This window comes from Diceros bicornis, chromosome 20, assembly GCF_020826845.1.
Source record: "Diceros bicornis minor isolate mBicDic1 chromosome 20, mDicBic1.mat.cur, whole genome shotgun sequence".
In the NCBI taxonomy this organism is placed as follows: domain Eukaryota; kingdom Metazoa; phylum Chordata; class Mammalia; order Perissodactyla; family Rhinocerotidae; genus Diceros; species Diceros bicornis.
In genome coordinates, this window is record NC_080759.1 from 33,154,086 (window position 1) to 33,175,832 (window position 21,747).

A 21,747-nucleotide genomic window follows, 5' to 3' on the forward strand; every position below is an offset into this window, starting at 1 on the left:
AGGATGGCAGTATGAGGTAATTAGAGCAGTTAGACTGGAGGAGGAGTACCATAAATTCTGGAAAGATCTATAAAAGGAGACAGATTCGAATCACTTCGAGGTGGAGCTATCATCCAAATGATTTCCTAATGTCTCTACCATTCCTGGTTCTGAGTATTTTCCAAGGGGAGGAGAGTGGAGATTAGTGGACAGAGCCTGGTTAAGGATTAACTCACTAACCCCTCCTTCCTGCTGCCCATGGTTAGGGAGGGGGAGGACAGAATATCCAAAGGAGCACACACCAAGGGAGGAGGGGCAGAAGGGTGAAAGGGGACAAACAGAAGGTAAGATAGGCAGGATCTGTCTCTTACCTCTGCCCGGGGTCCCAGCCAGCACCTTTCCTTTGCTGCCTGTGGGCTGCGTGTCCTGGGCTCCACAGGTCGCTTTGCGGGGAGCAGGGCGCAGGGTGAGAAGCACAGGGCTGGGCTCCGCAGCTTCTACAAGAGCAAGCATGGTGGGGCAGCAGGCACTGCTTCTAGTGGGCTTCCTTCTGCCTGAGCTCGGGCTCTCAGATGCCACCCAAATCCTAACACTGTCCTTGGTGCGTGAGTATTTGGGAGGAGAATGCAGAAACCAAAGCACTCAGGTGCACCGAGGAAGCGCACTGGGACAGAGACTCATTCCCATTGTTTTCTGAGCTGGGCTTGGTCCCTGGCCTGGAAGGAGGAGAAAGGGGCAAGGGCTGCTAGGATAGCATAGAGAGGTTCTCTTCTATCCTGAGTGAAGATGATATTCCCGGAAAAAACTCCCCTCTTGTCTCCTATTCCTGCCCAGAAGGGACTTGCTTGTTCACCGAGCTGGAGCAGAATAGCTGGGAAACCTCTCCATGCTCTGTCCCCCCGGCTTGCAAGAGCTCACTCAAACCTCAGAGTTGTGGGTGGACTCCTGGCGACCCAGGGAAGATGTGCTTGGGGCTGGCCATAGAACTTTTTGAGGGTGCACTCAGACCGAAGACAGAGCAGGAAAGATGGTTTCATGACAATTGAAGGGTAGGGGTTTTCTTTGGTACAAAATCCATAGGCCTGACCAGATTAGAGATATGACCCAGGGAGCTACCGACCTCTTCCACCCCTCACTCTCCTTCCACTCAGTGTCGTAGATACTTTTGAAGGATACAAGACTATTAATTCTGCATCTCTTGTCTCCAGCTTTGAGGTACAACTATCTCTTCTTTTGCTTTTGTCTAAAAGAGAATGTGCAGAGGAAAAATTTGTTACCTAAACGATGTGTCCTGAGATGGAGTTTCTCCTAGGGTTTTATTCAATCCATCTTTGAAAAATAGTTTAGGAATTTTAGATCAACTCCAAGGAAAGATTTAAAGTTTAGAGATACCAGAGCTTAATGGCGCAGCCAAGGAATTTGCCCAGATTTTTGGACAGAAAGATTGTTTTCTCACACTCAGTGTTGTTGCAGTTTTTAGTAACTAGAAGAATCCCTGTCACTCAATTAGAAGCTGAACAGTTTGTTTTCTCTTGCTTGGTCCTCAGTATTAATATAATTAGTATAATAGAAAGGAAACAGAAAAGCTTTCACATCTCTCGAAATAGTGAATCTGCTTTCCTGGCACAAATTGCAAACTAGTAGCAAGATGACATGATTTGTGTATTTCTGAAAACCCTCGAAGAGGCTCTTGCTCATCTGTACCCACCCTGAATGTCAGTCTCAGGGCGCGTCTTCTTCCTGGAAGTCCATTCTTATGTGGATGAGACAAACAGCAAGAGCAGCTCAACTGACATGTGAGGCAGAGGCAGGGGCACGGAATGACCATGGGCTAAGAGTTTTACTTAACTCTCATTTACCTAAGCCCAAGGCAGATTGGAGGTTAAAATCTGAGTCATTCTACCAGCCTCAAATGATTTCTCTGGCTTTGCCTCCATCCACAATTGTGGACTGCCAGCCCTCAAACTACTCTCTTCTCAGACATTTGGCATTTGCCATTTCTGTTCTCTCCTGCTCTGGCCCCCTGTTGTCCAGGTACTGCGGATGAAACTCCCTTTTGAAGCAATAGCACTAGGCTTCCCCTTAAAATGTGGACAATGCCTCCTGGCATAAACTGTAGGATGACCCATGAAACAGACACTGACGTGAGGAGATTTGCACCTTCACCAACTCATGGCCTCTCTTTTTGGATATCAGTGCCCTCTTCCCAGAAGGCAGCTCAGATCCTAGAGATGCAAATAGGTTCTGGCAGGCTTGCCAATAGGCCAATGTCTGAGTTCTAAATTGAGCAAAACTCCTGCTCAAACTGAGAACTCTCATGACAAATGTATTTGAGCCTCAAGGAATTTTAGCACTAAGTGGAAGCTCCAACCTTGTCTTCCAAAGGCTGTGTCCTGTTGTCATCTATCCATCATGTTTCTGGTTCCTGTGAGGGAGCACAAACTTCCAAAGAGCAGAAACCCAGTGATAGACCTGATTTGTTATTCATTAGGAACACTGCACTTACACGTGCACCATCATGCCAGAATTTCCCGTGGTCTAGAGATTTCTTTAGTACGCCACGTCTCCACAAGACCTCTGCTAAAATTTAGCGTCTCTCTAGAATGAAGTTCACCTTAAGGACTAACCACAGAGAAGCTCATCAATTGACGTGAGGCCATGGCTCACAAGATAAAACTTTTCAGTGGAAGATGGCTATAAGTCAAGGATTTGGACACTCAGCCTCTGTCCTGGGTGCTTATGCTGGGTGTTACTCAGAGTGAGGTGGAGGAACTGACGATGCTTGTCTTCCTCTGCTCCCCATCCAATTTCCTCTTTCCCTTCTCTTCCTCTCCTGGATTTTCTCCCCACCACCCCATCAACGTCAGACCGTCTATTCTCATTTTCACAAAATTTAAGTTGTGTATTGTTTCTAGGTGGAAGCCATTATCTACTGATGGACCAGTTGTCTCAGAGTCTTCAAGATCGTGGTCATAATGCCACCACGCTTCATCTGAAAGGACTTACTTTTATGTCAGGTATCTTGTCATTAACTTTTGGATTCCTCTCTCCTAGGCAATGATTACAGTACCATGAATATCATAAAGCGTAATCAACAAGTTTTTGAGTCTAACTGGGTTGAAAAATTAAAACTATGTGTGACATAAAGGCATATCTTAGATCCTAAGTTTAGCAAAACAGAGTGTTGGGACATTTATCAGACTCTGCCTACTTACTTCTACCCTCTGTATATCCATATTTCATGCCTTACTTGATTCTTAACTCCAGCCCAGGCAAAACTTCCACTTAGTCCCCGCATGAACTTGCTGAATGGTGCTTTACATAAGGAGTGGAAGACATATTGGATAGATGCATTCTGGCATATTTAAGACTTCTTATATGTCAAGATCAGCTTTCGTCATAGATTCCTTTCTCCTGTTCTTAGTTTTGAAAATGAAGAAGCTCCATATTTCTGTAACTTAGATCATAGCCTGCCATTGAGATGACTTTGCACAGTCTGAGTTCAGAGGACACCACATGAGTTTGGGAATAGTGTTTGCAGAAGCTAGCTTACAGAAGCATTGAATCCAAAAAATTTTACCTGAAAAGAACTGCCTTGCCCAGATGTCTAATTTATCAGCCACAGGGCAATGGTTCTTACCTTTTTTCAGAGTCCCAGAGGCCTTTGAGAAACTACTGAAAGTTATATACCTTCAACTCCCTTAAAATGCATGCATGCAAAATTTTGCAAACAATTCAGGTGTTATTGTCCCCTGTCCCTCACTGTAGTTTATTTACAAGCCCAGATTTAAAACTGCTAGTCTAGACTATTCCATTGGGTTGATTTAGCCATCTCCTTCTAAGTGGGCATTTTTGAAGCTTTGGAAATAGCAAGATCATCCTTCTTTTCAGAGAAAAAGCAAGATAGAGGTCCAAGATAAACACAGAGTTGGATTATTGCTGATATGATTCTTGGCTCAGTGTAGTGAAATATTTAACCATTTATAAAATATATCTTTGGATATATTTTCATATCTCTTAAAATTTATTTACCACATTATTTATTTACCACTTTGCTTCATAATGTCACTTAAATGAATGACAGATGACAGTAAAGTAGCAAAGGTTTTAATCTACACATGTACTATCAGATCAAGTGACATGCAGAAACATAAGGACAAGAACACATCCTAAAAGAGACCTTAATCAATGGCAGTCTCATCTTGCTTCCTTTTCCTAAACCAACTATCCTCATGTCTCAGTCCACCAGGTAAATGTCACTTCATGCAAATGTTCCTCCTCTTAGAGTGACAGGTACCAAGGTTACACTTTGGGGAATTGTTTTAAGACTCTCAACTGCATATCCTGGCTTAAGAAAATTCTTCAACCAAACAGCCCTTACCTTTCCCAACAGGATCAGGTTCACCTCTTACAGACGAGGTTGGTGAGACAGCCTATTAGCAGCGTTGCTACTGGCCCGTAGCCCATTGTAAATGTAGGGGGACCACTCTTGAGCCCTAGCCAGGGTGAAACCCTGATTACATGTTGTGGTTTAGAGAGCGTAATAAAATATATTTCTAGTTCCTTCTGATTTCAGAATCCATAAGAGTCAGACAAAGAGATCAAAATGCCATCTTTACCACTGATATATCTGGTTGGAGAACATGACGTTTGATCTGAAGCCAAGTATGCTTCTAATATTTCCCCCTCTTTTGGGTTAGATGACTTCTCCACCTGATCTGCAACACTGGGCAACCACAGGACTCTCTCCACATTGGGGCCTGTCCTCTTTTCTTTTTTGGAATGGCATGAGTCCAGGAATCCTTTTATCTCACTGTGGGACATCTGTTGGCAAACACATTCGGCCTCTCTTCTTTATTTTCTAGACCCATCAGGTTGTCTAGAGCAGGCTATCTATTCTAGGCTGTCTAGAGCAGGATTTCTCAACCTTGGCACTATTGGCATTTTGGGCTAGATAATTCTTTGTGGTGGGGCCTGTCCTGAGTGTTGTCGATGTCTAGCAGTGTCCCTGGCCTCTATTAGATGCCAGTAGTGTTCCCCAGTTGTGACAATAAAATTTTCCCCAGATGTTGCCAAATGGCTCCTAGAGGGCAAAATTATCTCCAATTGACACCACCGGTTTAGGGTAAAGTCAGTGTGTAATATTCTCTGGGTCCAGAAGCTTGGGTCTGTGTCAAGCTATCTTGTGGACCATGGCCCCTGCACGGGAGCACAGGCTCTGCCATGCACCAGGGTACCAGGCTGAGGGTGAGAGTAGGGGCTGAATTCCAGCCAGTACTCCATTTGCCACTGGGGCTAAATCTACCCAGAGGATGGGATGCCTTTGTCAAATCCCCATAAAAATTGCTGAGATGTTATCTGTGTAGAGGGGGGCAGGCTTTTCCTAATTGGCACAAATATGCTGTATGCAACTCTATTTACAGGCATCCCTAAAAGAACCTGTCAAGTTATGTATGGGTTCCTCCTCCACTTTTTCTGTGACTCCATATCCTGGCTTGATCTGATATTTTATTTACTTGTTCAATCAGCTATTGAGTAATGTGTGTTAAACTCTCCCACAATGGTTATGAGTTTTTCTGTTTTTTCTTTTAGGTCTGTCAGTGTTTGCTTTGTATATTTTAAAGTTATACAGTGTGCACACAGATTGAGGATTGTAGACTGATCTCTTTATCGTAATAAATTGTCCTTTTTTATCTCTAGTAATACTGTTTGCTTTAAATTCTACTTTGTCGAATATAGGTATAGCTATAGAAGTTTATTTTCCTTTAATGTTTACGTGAAATATTTTTTACATCTTTTAAATTTCAAACCTTGAAATGTCTGCGTGCTTATATTTAAGTTATGTCTTTTGAAAGGAATAACAAATGTGCAATTTATAAAAATCTAGTGTGATAATCTTAGTCTTTTACTTTGACTACTTAATCCACTTACATTTCATGTAATTATTGATATAGTTAGAGCTACCATCTTACTATTTGTTTTCTATTTAACCCACCTATTTTATATTTCTTTTCCTCTTATTTTGGAGCATTTTTTTTATTATTTCAATTTCTCCTTCTATTAATTTGTTATTATAGTTTTTTTTCAACGATTATTTTATTCATTACCCTAGAGGTTACAATATGCATCCTTGATTTACTCCTCTCAATAAAAGGTTTTACTATTGCTATTTCCCAATTAGGATAGAGCCTTGGAACCTGTTAACTACACTAATTCTTCTTCCAACTTTTGCATTATTGTTGCCATACATCCTTATTCAACATATATTTTGAACTCCACATGACATTGCTAATATTTTGAAGATTTTGTTTACTCATTTATGCTTACTTACAAATGAATCTTTTTGTTGTTTTTTATTTCTTCCTAATTTTCTGTGTTTCCACTTGGGATTGTTTTTTTTTCTTTCTATGCCAGGTAGTCTTTTTTCCTGTTTCTTTTAGTGCATGCTTGCTGGATAATACTACTCTAAGCTTTTTGTTATTTTTTTTGTGTGTGTAAATGTCTTCTTAAAAAAATTTCTGTGGGGCCGGTCCCGTGGCTTAGTGGTTAAGTGCGTGCGCTCCTCTACTGGCAGCCCCGGGTTCGGATCCCAGGCACGCACCAACGCACCGCTTCTCCGGCCAAGCTGAGGCCGCATCCCACATACAGCAACTAGAGGGATGTGCAACTATGACATACAACTATCTACTGGGGCTTTGGGGAAAAAAAAAAGGAGGAGGATTGGCAATAGATGTTAGCTCAGAGCCGTCTTCCTCAGCAAAAAGAGGAGGATTAGCATGGATGTTAGCTCAGGACTGATCTTCCTCACACACACAAAAAAATCTCTCTGTTTCATTTTGACACAATATTCTACTATTGCCATCTCCCAGTACACTTAAATGTTACTTTACTCAATCACTTATACAATCAGGCAGCAAATATTATTTGAACACTGACTTTGTATCAAGCACAGTTCTAGGCCCCCTAAATACAGAAGGAAATATGATAGAGTTTGTATCTTATAGAAATTCACAGTCCCATGAAGGAGATGGATATATAATTAAAGCATTATAATATAAAGTGGTAGAGAGTTTACACTTCAGTATCTAATTAAAACTGATATTAAGTGTGAAACCTCTATTTACGGGTTCTCTAGTCTATTCTTTTTTTTTTTTTTGTGAGGAAGATCAGCCCTGAGGTAACATCCATGCTAATCCTCCTCTTTTTGCTGAGCCAGACCAGCTCTGAGCTAACATCTGTTGCCAATCCTCCTCCTTTTTTTCCCCCAAAGCCCCACTAGATAGTTGTATGTCATAGCTGCACATCCTTCTAGTTGCTGTATGTGGGACCCGGCCTCAGCATGGCCAGAGAAGCGGTGTATCGGTGCGCGCCCTGGATCTGAACCCAGGCCGCCAGTAGCAGAGCGCACGCACTTAACCGCTAAGCCACGGGGCCGGCCCTCTAGTCTATTCTAACGATCCATTTGTCTATGCATGTGGTAGGAATACACTGTCTTGATTACCATAGCTGTATAGTATGAATCTAGAAATTTGGTAGTATAGGTCCTTCAATTTTGTTCTTCACTTTCAGGATTGTTTTTACTATTCTAGATCCTTTGCATTTTCACATAAATTTCAGAATTAATTTGTAAAATTCTGTGACAAGGCCTACTTGGATATTGTTTGGAATTGCATTGAATCTACAGATCAATAGAGAAGGAATGGTCATCAATAAAAACAACATTGACTCTTACTGTGCATGAACATGCCTTCTCTTCATTTATTGAAATCATCTTTAATTTGTACCATCAATGTTTCCTAATTTTCAGTGAAGAATATTTTCACGTATTTTATCATTTTTATTATTCCTAGGAATTTGTTTTATTTTGATTCTATTGTAATTGCTGATTTTTTTTTTATTGATGTTTTAATGGTTTCTAACATTGTGAAATTTTGGGTTGTACATTTTTGTTTGTCCATCACCCCATATATGACTCCCTTCACCCCTTGTGCCCACCCCCCACCCCTACTTCCCGGGTAACCACAGTCCAGTTTTCTCTGTCCATGTGTTGGTTTATATTCCACATATGAGTGAGATCATACAGTGTTTGTCTTTCTCTTTCTGGCTTATTTCACTTAACATAATACGCTCCAGGCCCATCCATGTTGTTGCAAATGGGACGATTTTGTCTTTTTTTATGGCTGAGTAGTATTCCATTGTATATATATACCACATTTTCTTAATCCAATCGTCAGTCGAGGGACACTTAGGTTGCTTCCACTTCTTGGCTATGGTGAATAATGCTGCAATGAACATAGGGGTGCATAAGCCTCTTTGGATTGTTGATTTCAGGTGCGTTGGATAGATTCCCAGTAGTGGGATGGCTGGATCATAGGGCATCTCTATTTTTAATTCTTTGAGGAATCTCCATACCGTTTTCCATAGAGGCTGCACCAATTTGCATTCCCACCAGCTGTGTATGAGGGTTCCTGTTTCTCCACATCCTCTCCAACATTTGTTGTTTTTTGTCTTGGTGATTATAGCCATTCTAACAGGCGTGAGGTGGTATCTTAGTGTTGTTTTGATTTGCATTTCCCTGATGATTAGTGATGTTGAGCATCTTTTCATGTGCCTATTGGCCATCTGTATATCTTCCTTGGAGAAGTGTCTGTTCATTTCCTCTGCCCATTTTTTGATCGGGTTGTTTGTTTTTTTGTTGTTCAATTGTGTGAGTTCTTTATATATTATGGAGATCAACCCCTTGTCAGATGTATGTTTTGCAAATATTCTCTCCCAGCTGGTTGGTTGTTTGTTCATCTTGATTCTGGTTTCATTTGTCTTATAAAAGCTCTTTAGTCTGATAAAGTCCCACTTGTTTATTTTTTCTTTAGTTTCCCTAGTCTGGGTAGGCATGTCATCCGAAAAGATTCCTTTAAAACCAATGTCAAATAGTGTGTTGCCTATATTTTCTTCTATGAGTTTTATAGTTTCAGGTCTCACCTTCAGGTCTTTGATCCATTTTGAGTTAATTTTTGTGAATGGCGATAGCACATGGTCCACTTTCATTCTTTTGCATGTGGCTGTCCAGTTTTCCCAACACCATTTATTGAAGAGACTTTCCTTTCTCCATTGCATGTTCTTAGCACCTTTGTCGAAAATTAGCTGTCCGTATATGTGTGGTTTTATTTCTGGGCTTTCAATTCTGTTCCATTGATCTGTGTGTCTGTTTTTGTACCAGTACCATGCTGTTTTGATTACTATTGCTTTGTAGTATGTTTTGAAGTCAGGAATTGTGATGCCTCCTGCTTTGTTCTTTTTCTTTAGGATTTCTTTAGCTATTCGGGGTCTTTTGTTGCCCCATATAAATTTTAGTATTCTTTTTTCTATTTCTGTGAAGAATGTCATTGGGATTCTGATTGGGATTGCATTGAATCTGTAGATTGCTTTAGGTAATATAGACATTTTAACTATGTTTATTCTTCCAATCCACGTGCATGGGATATCTTTCCATTTCTTTATGTCATCGTGGATTTCCCTCAATAATGTCTTGTAGTTCTCATTGTATAGGTCCTTCACCTCCTTGGTAAGATTTATTCCTAGGTATTTTATTCTTTTTGATGCAATTGTAAATGGTATTATCTTTTTGAGCTCTCTTTCTGTTAGTTCATTATTAGCATATAGAAATGCAACTGATTTTTGTAGATTGATTTTGTACCCTGCAACTTTGCTGTAGTTGTTGATTGTTTCTAACAGTTTTCCAACAGATTCTTTAGGGTTTTCTATATATACAATCATGTCATCTGCAAATAGTGAGAGTTTCACTTCTTCGTTACCTATTTGGATTCCTTTTATTCCTTTTTCTTGCCTAATTGCTCTGGCCAAAACCTCCAGTACTATGTTGAACAGGAGTGGTGAGAGTGGGCAGCCCTGCCTCGTTCCTGTTCTCAGAGGAATGGCTTTCAGTCTTTCCCCGTTGAGTATGATGTTAGCTGTGGGTTTGTCATATATGGCCTTTATTATGTTGAGGTACTTTCCTTCTATTCCCATTTTATTGAGAGTTTTTATCATAAATGGATGTTGTATCTTGTCAAATGCCTTCTCTGCGTCTATTGAGACGATCATGTGGTTTTTATTCTTTGTTTTGTTGATGTGATGTATCACGTTGATTGATTTGCGGATGTTGAACCATCCCTGCGTCTCTGGTATAAATCCCACTTGATCATGGTGTATGATCTTTTTAATATATTGTTGTATTCGGTTTGCCAATATTTTGTTGAGGATTTTTGCATCAATGTTCATCAGCGATATTGGCCTGTAATTTTCTTTCTTTGTATTGTCTTTGTCTGGTTTTGGTATCAGGGTGATGTTGGCCTCATAGAATGATTCAGGAAGTGTTCCATCTTCCTCTATTTTTTGGAATAGTTTGAGGAGGATGGGTATTAAATCTTCTTTGAATGTTTGGTAAAATTCACTGGAGAAGCCATCTGGTCCTGGACTTTTATTTTTTGGGAGGTTTTTGATTACTATTTCAATCTCTTTACTTGTGATTGGTCTATTCAGATTCTCCATTTCTTCTTGGTTCAATTTTGGGAGGTTGTATAAGTCTAAGAATTTATCCATTTCTTCTAGATTGTCCAATTTGTTGGCATATAATTTCTCATAGTATTCTCTTATAATCCTCTGTATTTCCATGGTATCCGTTGTAATTTCTCCTCTTTCATTTCTAATTTTATTTACTTGAGCCTTTTCTCTTTTTTTCTTAGTTAGCCTGGCTAAGGGTTTGTCTATTTTGTTTATCTTCTCGAAGAACCAACTCTTTGTTTCATTAATCCTTTCTACTGTTTTTTTGGTCTCAATATCATTTATTTCTGCTCTGATTTTTATTATTTCTCTCCTTCTGCTGGCTTTGGGCTTTGTTTGTTCTTCTTTTTCTAGTTCTGTTAGGTGTAATTTAAGGTTGCCTATTAGGGCTTTTTCTTGTTTGGTAAGGTGGGCTTGTATCGCTATGAGTTTCCCTCTCAGGACCGCTTTTGCTGCATCCCATATGGTTTGATATGGCATGTTATCATTTTCGTTTGTTTCCAGATAGTTTTTGATTTCTCCTTTAATTTCATCAATGATCCATTGGTTGTTCAGCAGCATGTTGTTTAATCTCCACATTTTTGTCACTTTCCCAGTTTTTTTTTCCTGGTTCATTTCCAGTTTCATAGCCTTATGGTCTGAAAAGATGCTTGTGATGATTTCAATCTTCTTAAATTTATTGAGGCTTTTTTGTTTCCCAACATATGGTCTATCCTAGAGAATGTTCCATGTGCGCTTGAGAAGAATGTGTAGTCAGCTGTTTTTGGGTGGAGTGCTCTGTATATGTCTACTAGGTCCATCTCGTCCAGTTTTTCATTTAAGTCTAATATTTCTTTATTAACTTTTTGTCTGGATGATCTATCCATTGCTGTAAGTGGGGTGTTAAGATCCCCTACTATTATTGTGTTGTTGTTGATTTCTCCTTTTAGGTTTGTTAATAGTTGTTTTATGTACATTGGTGCTCCTATGTTGGGTGCATATATATTTATAAGTGATATGTCTTCTTGATGGAGTGTCCCTTTTATCATTATATATTTCCCTTCTTTGTCTTTCTTAACCTGTTTTATCTTGAAGTCTACTTTGTCTGATATGAGTATGGCAACACCTGCTTTCTTTTGTTTGCCATTAGCTTGGAGTATTGTCTTCCATCCTTTCACTCTGAGCCTGTGCTTGTCTTTAGTGCTAAGATGTGTTTCCTGAAGGCAGCATATTGTTGGGTGTTGCTTTTTAATCCATCCTGCCACTCTGTATCTTTTGATTGGAGAGTTCAATCCATTTACATTTAGGGTAATTATTGAAATATGAGGGCTGAATTTTGCTGTTTTGTCACTTATTTTCTGGTTCTTTTGCATTTCCTTTGTTTCTTGTCCCATTTGTTTTGGACTGCCAATTCAGTTTGGTTGTTCTGTCTTATGATTCTTCTAGTTTTCTCTTTGTTTATCATATGTGGTTTTAATTTGATTATTTGTTTAGTGGTTACCTTGAGGTTTGGGCAAAAAATCTTCTGTATGAGATAGTCCATTATCTGATAACCTCCTATTTCCTTATACTAAGTCAATTCAGTCACTTTCCTCTTCCCCTTCTAAGTTGCTCTTGTTATACCTTATTCTATCTTGTGTTGTGGCTGTGTGTTTACAGTGATGAGGTTAAATTTATTTTTGGTGAATTTCTTCCTTTGATCTTTGAGTTTAGTATTTAAGTGGTTGCTAACCTATTCCGGTAAAGATCTACTATTTCTCTGATTTTGTCTGCCTACTTTTCTCCTTACTCCAAGCTTTGTGTTCCCTTTCTCTTCTTGTTTTCAGGCCTGAGGGCCTTCTTGAGTATTTCTTGTAGTGGGGGTCTCATGGCCATGAACTCCCTTAGCTTTTGTTTATCTGGGAGAGTTACTATTTCTCCATCATATTTGAAGGATATTTTTGCTGGATAGAGTATTCTTGGCTGAAAGTTTTTGTCTTTTAGTATTTTGAATATATCATTCCAGTCTCTTCTAGCCTGAAAAGTTTCTGTTGAGAAATCCGCTGAGAGCCTGATGGGAGTTCCTTTGTACGTTATTTTTTGTTTTTGTCTAGCTGCCCTTAATATTGTTTCTTTGTCGTTGACCCTGGCTAGCCTTACCACTAGGTGTCGTGGTGAAGGCCTTTGTCTGTTAATATATATAGGCGTCCTGTTGGCTTCGCTTACTGGTATTTCCTGCTCCTTCCCCAGATTTGGGAAATTTTCAGCTATTATTTCCTTGAATAGGCTCTCTGTTCCTCTTTCCCTCTCCTCTCCCTCAGGAATACCTATAATTCTTATGTTACATTTTCTAATAGAGTCCGATATTTCTCGGAGTCTTTCTTCATTTCTTTTTAGTCTTAGTTCTCTCTCTTCTTCCATCTGGAGTATATCTGTATTCCTATCCTCTAAAGTACTAATTCTTTCCTCCATATTGTCAGCTCTGTTCTTTAAAGATTCCAGATTCTCCTTTATCTCCTCCATTGTGTTCTTCATCTCCATCAGCACTGATAGGTTTTTCTTTATGATTTCAATCTCTTTTGTGAAGAAACTCCTAATCTCATTTAATTGTTTGTCTGTGTTGTCTCGTATTTCGTTGAGTGTTTTTATGATAGCTATTTTGAAATCTCTGTCATTTAGTTTATGGATTTCTGTGTCTTCGGGGTTGATTTCTGGGTGCTTGTCATTTTGTTTCTGGTCTGGTGATTTCATATATTTTTGCATTGTGGTTCCTGTGTTGGTTTTGATTTTCCTCATCCTGGAAGTCTCTGGTTGCAATTTCCACCTGCCGCCACTGTCTGGTGGTAAAGGGCTGTGTAGTCTAAGCCCCCTGCGCTCTGCCCCAGTTTTTCTGCTGCGATCCGCAGTTTTGTTTTGTTTTGTTTTGTTTTTTTTCCCCACTGTGATCCACGGGTCCGGTCCAGTTTGTTCAGGTCTGCCTCGGATCGCTAGATCTGGTCGAGCTGCAGACTCCGGGTTGCGGGGAGGGGGGAGCTCTCTCTTTTGCCCTCTGGGTCCCTGACGTGGGAGGCTTCTCGTTTGCCCCTCTTTATCCGCTCTCTGGGGTGCTCAGATGTTGATGGTAGCCCTGTGGCTCCTCTGAGCCCTCTGTGCGGGAGTTTCCCACTGGCTGAGAGAGCCCGAAGAGCTACAGTTTCCCGCCGAGGGCCGCCCCTCCCCCCTCTCTGGGAGCCGCGCGGACCGGATCGCTGATCTGATGGGGAGGGAGCGGAGTTCTCCTTACCTCTCCCCACTTCCTCCGGGGGCCCAGCACGTTCCGCTCTCAGATGTGCGGCAGTGTGGATCCCTCTGCTCTAGCTTTTCACTGTCTGGGATTCCATTGTTGGTCTGTGGCTGTTGCTTTTATTGTATCTTGTGGGGGAAGAATTCACGGGAAAGCTCACTCCGCCATGATGCTGACGTCACTCTGATTTTTGTTTTTTTTGGTGAGGAGATCAGCCCTGTGCTAACATCTGCCAATCCTCCGCTTTTTTTTTTTCTGCTGAGGAAGACTGGCCCTGGGCTAACATCCGTGCCCATCTTCCTCCATTTTATATGGAATGCCACCACAACATGGCTTGCCAAGCAGTGCATCGGTGCACGCCCGGCATCCAAACCGGTGAACCCCGGGCCACCACAGTGGAGCACGCGCACTTAACTGCTTGCACCACAAGGCCGGCCCCCAGTAATTGATTATTTTTTTAAAACTCAGTTTCCCATTGTTTATTACATGTATATGGTAACACAGTTTATTTTTGTATTATGATCTTGTACCCTGTAACCTTGCTAAATTTACTTAGTAGGTCTTTTAGTTTTATATTTTAGATTATATAGAATTTTTTTGTACCTGCACAATGATCTAATCTGCAAATGACAACAGTCTTGCTTCTTTCCAATCTTTATGCCTTTTATTTTTTTCTTGCCTTATTGCATTGGATAGACTATCTAATGCAATGTTTAATAGAAGTGGTGAGATTAGACATTCCTGCCTTTTTCCCTGTCATAAAAGAAAAATGTTCCATGTTTCAACATTGAGTATTTTAGTTTTAGTTTTAGCATTGATGTTCTTTATCAGATTGAACAAGTTCCTTCATATTTTTAGTTTAACGAGAGCTTAGAGAGTTGTTTGCATGTTTGCTTTTGATCGTGAATAGATTTTGAATTTTGACAAATGTTCTCCTATTGAGATGATTTTGTTTTTCTTCCTTAGTTTATTATCTTGGTAATTAATAATGTGATTGTTGAACCTTGCATTCTCATGATAAATCTCATTTGACCATGATTTATTATACTTTTTATATATTATTAGATATAATTTTCTAGTACTTTGTTAATGATTTTTGCATCCATATTCATGGGTCATGTTTGTTTATAGTATGCCTTTTTGGGTAAATTCTTTGGTTTTGTGTCTCTTCATTCTGACTTGATCAAATGAGCTAGAAAGTGTACCTTCCACCTCTATATTCTGAAAGATTTTGTTTGTGATTGGTATGTTTTCTTCATTGGCTATTTGGTAGAATCCACCAATGAAACCACATGGGTCTAAAGTATTCTTGAGAGAAAGTTTTAATTATAGATTAAATTTATTTGTTAGATAACAGGCCAGAGATTTTCTGTTTCTCTTTTTTCCTCTCTTTTATTTGTGTGTTTTTCTTCTGTTTCTTTTTTTTGATCAGTTGTGGTTTTCTGTGTTTTTCAAGGGAATTGGTCTATTTCATCTAAGTTGTTGAATTTATTGTTTAAATATTTTTATAATACCCCTTTATTTTCCAGGTAAGGTCTGTAGGACCTGCAGTGATATCCTTCTCTCATTCCAACTAATATTGATTTGTGTTTTTTTTTCTTTCTCATATTTGCTCAAGCTTATAAATTTTATTAATCCTTTCAGAGAACCAACTTTTTATATATTTGATTTTCTCTGTTGTCTGTTTTATATTTTATTATCTTTCACTTTTATATTTCTCATTTCCCTTTTAAATTTATTTTTAGATTAATTTTCTTTTCCTCTTCTAGTTGATTAATGGGGAAGTTTAGATAATTGATTTTATACTGTTTTTATTTTTTAATATAGACATTCAAAGCCAAAATTTTTTCTATAATCTTTTAGCTGCATCCCATGAATTTTGATATGTTATGCTTTCACCTTGCTTGGTTTAACATTTTCTCTGTCATTTGTTCTTTGAGAGTGGAGTATATAGAATATTATTGCTTAATTTTCAAATAATTTGGAATTTTCAACATATTTTAGTGTTATTCATTTATAAGTTAATACGTTATGATAAAAGAACATTCTCCATACATAATTACTTCATTTGTAAGTCTTTTGAAAATAATTTTGATTTGCTTCATCATCCAGCATATGCTCTATCTTGTAAGTATTCCACATGTAAGAATGTGCATTCTGTATTGGCTGAAGGTAGTGCTACATAAACGCCAATTGGAGTAAATTGAGTAATAGTGTTTATTCCCATCATGTATGTTCTTGTGACTTTATCTGTTTATTTCTTTTATCAGTTACTGAGAGAGTATGTTAAAGTTTTCAACTATGATTGTGGATCTGTCTGTTTACTTTAGTTTTATCATTTATTGATTTAGATATTTTGATGCTACATTACTATTTACATACATGTTTAAGATTGCTATCCCTTCATGAGCAGATTCTTCTATCATTGTGAAATGTCCATCTTAAGTTTGATGATGATCTTTACCTTAGAATCTACTTTCCCTGATACTTATATAGCCATACTAGCTTTCTTTTGTTAAGTGTTTGCACTTAGCAACTTTTTCTACTCTTTTACCTTTAATCTGTCTGTGTCTTTACATTTAATGTTGGTTTCTTGTTAACAACATAATATTGGTTCTTCATTTTTTATTAGTCAGACAATCTTTTTCTTTTAATTTAGGTGTTTATTCCATTTGCATTTTAATGCAATCATTGATACAGTTGGGTTTAGGTATACCAACTTGGTTTTGTTTTTCATTAATCACATCTGTTATGGGTTCTTCAATTCCTCTTACTTTGCCTACTTTGGATGAATTGGGGATATGTTGTATGTATGCTGCTTTATTTTCTCTGTTGAGATTTATTTATACCTGTTTGCATGTGTGTACGTGTTTAGTGATTTCTCTAGGAATTATAATATGCATTTTTAATTTATTGATCTACATTCAAAACTTTATATCACAATACAGCTAGATATAGAAGGGATTGTCCTCATCTAATAAAGGGTATCTACAAATCCTAAATTAATATACTACTCAATGTTGAAAAAGGAATTCTCTCTTTTACCTAACACCAGGAACATGACAAGAAAGTCTACTCTTACCACTTTTCAGTATTATATTGGAGGTCTCAGCAGTGCAATAAGGCAAGAAAAAGAAATAAAAGACACATGGATTAAAATGGAGGAAGTAAAACCCTTTATTTGAATATGTCATATTTGTATACATAGAAAATCCAAAGGAATCACAAACAGTAATTAATAAATGAACATAACCAGGTCACAGGATACGAGGTCAATATACAAATATAAACTGTATTTCTGTATACCAGAAATAAACAATTGGGAATTAAAATAAAAAGTCACAGTGCTTTTTACAATAATATCAAAAAATAAAAATGCTTTGCAATAAATTAAATGACCTGTGCATTGAAAACTACAAAACATTGGTGGGAGAAATTAAAAAGATCTAATTAAGTGGAGATGTTCATAGATTGGAAGAATTAATATCATGAAGGTATAAATTCTGCCAAATTGCTCTCTAAATTCAATTCAATCCTAAGAAAAATACTAGAAATTGACAAATTGATTATAAAAGATATATTGAAATGTGAATGACATAGAAGTAGGACAACTTTGGAAAATTAGAATACCAGAGTTCAAGACTCACTTTAAAGCTTATGTCATGAAGGCAGGCTGGTATTGGAGTAAAGATGTTAAATCGATCAATAGAACAGACTAGAAGCATTCAAAAATAACTCCACACGTATGGTCTTTTGATATATGACCTAAACAGCAATGCAATTCAATGTAGAAAGAAAGGTTTTTAATTTTTTTTTCAATAAATGTTTGCTGGAGCAATGCATATCTATATGGGAAAAATGAACCCTGACTTCTACTCATCACTGTACACAGACTTAATTTAAGGTAAATCATAGACCTAAATATATAGATAAATCAATAAGGCTTCTTGAAGAAAACAAGGACTACCTTTTCAAACTTGGGGTAATCAAAAGTATTTTGTATTGGACACCCTAAAAAAGCACTAATATTAAAATAAAAGATGAATAAATTAGACTTAATAAAGAACTTCAATTCATCAAAAGATATCATTAAGAGAATAAAGGCTCAGGCAAATACTGGGAGAAGACATTCCCCAATGTATACCTGGCAAGGGACTCTGATCCAGAATATATATTCCTACAAAAAAATAAGAAAAAACAAATCAACCTAGTTTTAAAAATGGACAAAAGACTTGAACAGGCATTTTACAGACAAGGATATCAAAACTGTCAGCAAACATATGAAAAGATGTGCAACATCACTAGTCAGCAGGGAAATGCAAATTAAAACCACAAAGAAATATCACTTCACACCCATCAGAATGGCTAACATGAAAAAGAATGAGACCAACAATACCAGAGTTGGCAAGGTTGTAGAGTAACTGGAACTCTCATACATTTCTTGTAGGAGTGGAAATTGGTGCAACACTTTAGAAGAATTCTTAACCTACTCTGTGATCAAAAAATTCTGCTCCTAGAGGTATACCAAGAGAAATGAATGCATGTTTCCAAAAAAAGACGTGCATGAGAGTGTTCATAGTACCTTTATGATAATAAGAACTGGGAACACCCAGATGCCCATTAACAACAGAATGGATCAATTGTGGTTTCATATAAAGGAATATTACACAGCAATAAAAAATGAAATTCTGCTACATTCAACAATATAGTTGACTCTGATAGACATTATGTGAATTAAAGAAGCCAGATCCCCTCCACCTCCCAGAAAAGAGTCCATGATGTGTGAATCCATTTATATGAAGTGCAAGAACAGGCAGAATTAATTTGTGTAATAGAAGGCAAAATCTTTGGGCAGGTAAGTAATGACTGGAAAGTGGTATGAGGGAATTTTCTAGAGTGACAAATACGTTCTATATCTTGGTCTGAGTGGTGGTTACATGGTAGTATACATAGATTGGAAATCGTTGATCTCTATACATAAAATTTGTGCATTTTATTTTATGCAAATTGTACCTCAGGAAGTATTGGGAAAAAATAAAATTGATGAATCAAGTAATAATGATAGAAGCATAGTATTTAGTAAATGGAGGCAAATATCAGGTAAAACAGCTAAAAATTGTAAAATTGCACATGGGCAATGGGATGGGTGAGTGGTCTAATTTGGTAAATAATGAAGTAGGGGACTGGTTTTTTTTTCTTAAATTTTAAATTAGCCTTTTAGAATTTTTTGGCCTTTAAAATTATTTGCATATCAATTTGAAAGAGAAAATTTATTTTATAAAATAGAAAGAATGTGGGTTCTGGAATAATTCATATTTTATTAGATTTCAAAAATTTAATTAAGTGCAATAAGCCCACGTTTTCTTGTCAGTACAATGGGAAACAAATATTACCACAAAAAGAAAAGTAGAGAAAAAAGACAAAATTAGATACCACTACATTCCTGCTTATTGAGACCGTGTGAGATATTTAACTTCCTTTCCCCCTTAATTATTCCCTTAGGTTTCAGAAAGAGAGAAAAAACATACCAAATTATCAATTGGTTTCCACCTGAAGACCATGTAAAAGAAATGCTGGAGTTTTTAAAGATCCATGTGGAAAAATTTGTTCAGGGCAGGTAATGTCATTTTATTCTTTGAACTTAGGAGTTACTGTGATGGAAAGATAGATGAATGGAATAATGGATGGGTAGATGGATGGATGGATAGAATAGTCACACTATATTCTCAGTCATCCAGGCCATTCACTGGAGGCTTAGTAACTATGTAACGTTTCCAGCATGCCCAGCTTCCCCTATAGGCTTGAGGTTATGTCTTCACTTGCCTTCCTCTCTGCTAGAAAATTCTACTCGCCTCTCAAAGTCTTGCTCAGATCAAAACTATTCCACAAGTCTTCTTTACTTCCACAAGCTGAGAGACTTCATACCCTTTTCTGAAAAGATGTTAAGAGAGTATTACAGAATTTAGGAAGTACAGAGAGATCTGGGACATCTACTTTGGTTGGAGACTGCTCTCAGAGTAACAAAGAATTCATCTGGCATTGAAGGATGGCTTGGATATGGATCAATGGCAGAAAGGGAGAAGAATCAGTGTGAACATTCTAGGGAACATAAGCAACCAGACAGGAGTGATGGGGGCAGTGGACGCACGTGGGAAGGCAGTGGAATAGGCAGGCTGCTGCTAGGTAAGCTGCTGCTTTCCCCAGATTTTTTGTAAAATGGTGCCAAGATTCTTTTATGTACTCTGAAATGCACACCCCCTATAAATATTTATCGCATGTTTTTTCTCTCAGATACGCATTTGAATTCTGTTTAAAGATGATGGACTTCTTTGCTAAGAAGAGATATCATGGACTCCTTAAAGAAAGAAGACTTTGACCCGGTAGTGACTATTTTCATCGGGGCAGTTATTGAGAAGCTTGAGAAGGCTTTTGTGTTCTTTTGTGGCTCATTTTTTGCTGCAAACTTTGAGCTCCCTGGCCCCACGTCTTACGATCCAGCGACCTATTCCTTCCTAACTGACCTCATGGACTTCTGGGGCCAAGTGAAGGATTTTCTGATGTTCTTTGATTCTGTCTGGAAGAAATGGCAAATCTACTCTTGATATGACAACATCATCAGGGAGCACTGCCCAGAAGACAGTAATGAAATCAGAGCTGTGGTTTGTAAACTGACTTTGCCTTTGAATTTGCTCAGCCCCTTCTTCCCAACATGGTGTATGGGGCAGGCTTATTGGCAGAATCTGTCAAACCAGTACCTCAAGTAAGTAAAACATTGGTGCTCTAATCAGACCAGAGGAAACATACTTATGCTGGTGTCTTCTGTATAGAGAGGACAGCTGACCAGCCACCATTGGAACATATGCACTTTCATGCCAATTCTTGCATTTTTTTTGTGATGGAGAGTTAAGTATGTTTATCTGTTGAACAAGTCTATCGTGAGCACCCACAATATGTCAAGAATTGTTAAAGATACCAGTGAGAGACAACAGTGTGAAATAGTTATAACAAAGGGGAGGGTTGTGTAGGACTAACAGCAAGAGCTGCAGGCTTTAGTTATCTCATATCCCTTTCCTCTAGTGTCTTAGAGTTCAGGGTTTACCTAGATGGTCTGATTTGGTTGGCTTGGGGGTGGCGTCCCAAACAGAAAGTTGTAAAAGCTGCCCAGGTGAATCTAACACGTAGCCGGGGCTCAGAACTACTGCTAAAGATATTTTCTAATAGGAGAGAGCTAATATTAGTTGGTCTCCTGCAACTTATCATACTGCTAATTAATAGAAGTTATTTTATGTAACCTGGGATCTGGAGGGAGGCCTGATGGTCACCATTTTCACAAAAGAGGATAGAGAGGCTCAGTAGAATAAGGGACTTTCCATTGCTATTCAGCTCAGGGGCAGAGAGAGACAGGAATCAACCTGGGTCTTCAGGGGCTACAATGATCATGTACCGCTTTTAAGTTACAAAACAAGCAGACAAAAAAACCAAGACTGTTTTAAAGTGGTCCTTTGGGATATTGTAATTCCAGCAGAAAGGCTGAAAGTAGCCGCAAAATGTGGCGCTTTATTCACTTGATTTTGGTACCTATATCCAGAAATTTGAGAACTTAATCACTAAGTTTGGAGATGCAGGTTTTGTCCTTATGACTCTGGGCTCCATGATGAACATCACTAACTTCCAGGAGATGAATGCTGCCTTTGTCAACCTCCCTCAAGGGGTGATATGGAAGTGTACATGTTCTCATTGGCCCAAAGATGTCAAATTGGCAGCCAATGTGAAAATCGTGGACTGGCTTCCTCAGAGTGACCTCCCGGGTAAACGTTGCCCAGATGTGCTTTCTCCTTTCCATTTATATGTGTTTAGGTTCATCAGGACTCTCATCTCTGGTTGGGCAATCCCATCAGCAGAAGAAGGAGCAACTGACAGTTAATGACAAGTCTCCCAAGGGCAGGAAAGGAGCAGGCAGCTGGAGT

At 38.4% G+C, this 21,747-nt stretch overlaps 1 pseudogene; it reads left to right on the forward strand.

Moving 5' to 3' along the window:
- Positions 1–489: 489 nt before the first annotated feature.
- The window catches only part of LOC131419244 (UDP-glucuronosyltransferase 3A1-like), a 33,542-nt pseudogene continuing 12,284 nt past the window's right edge, over positions 490–21,747 (forward strand).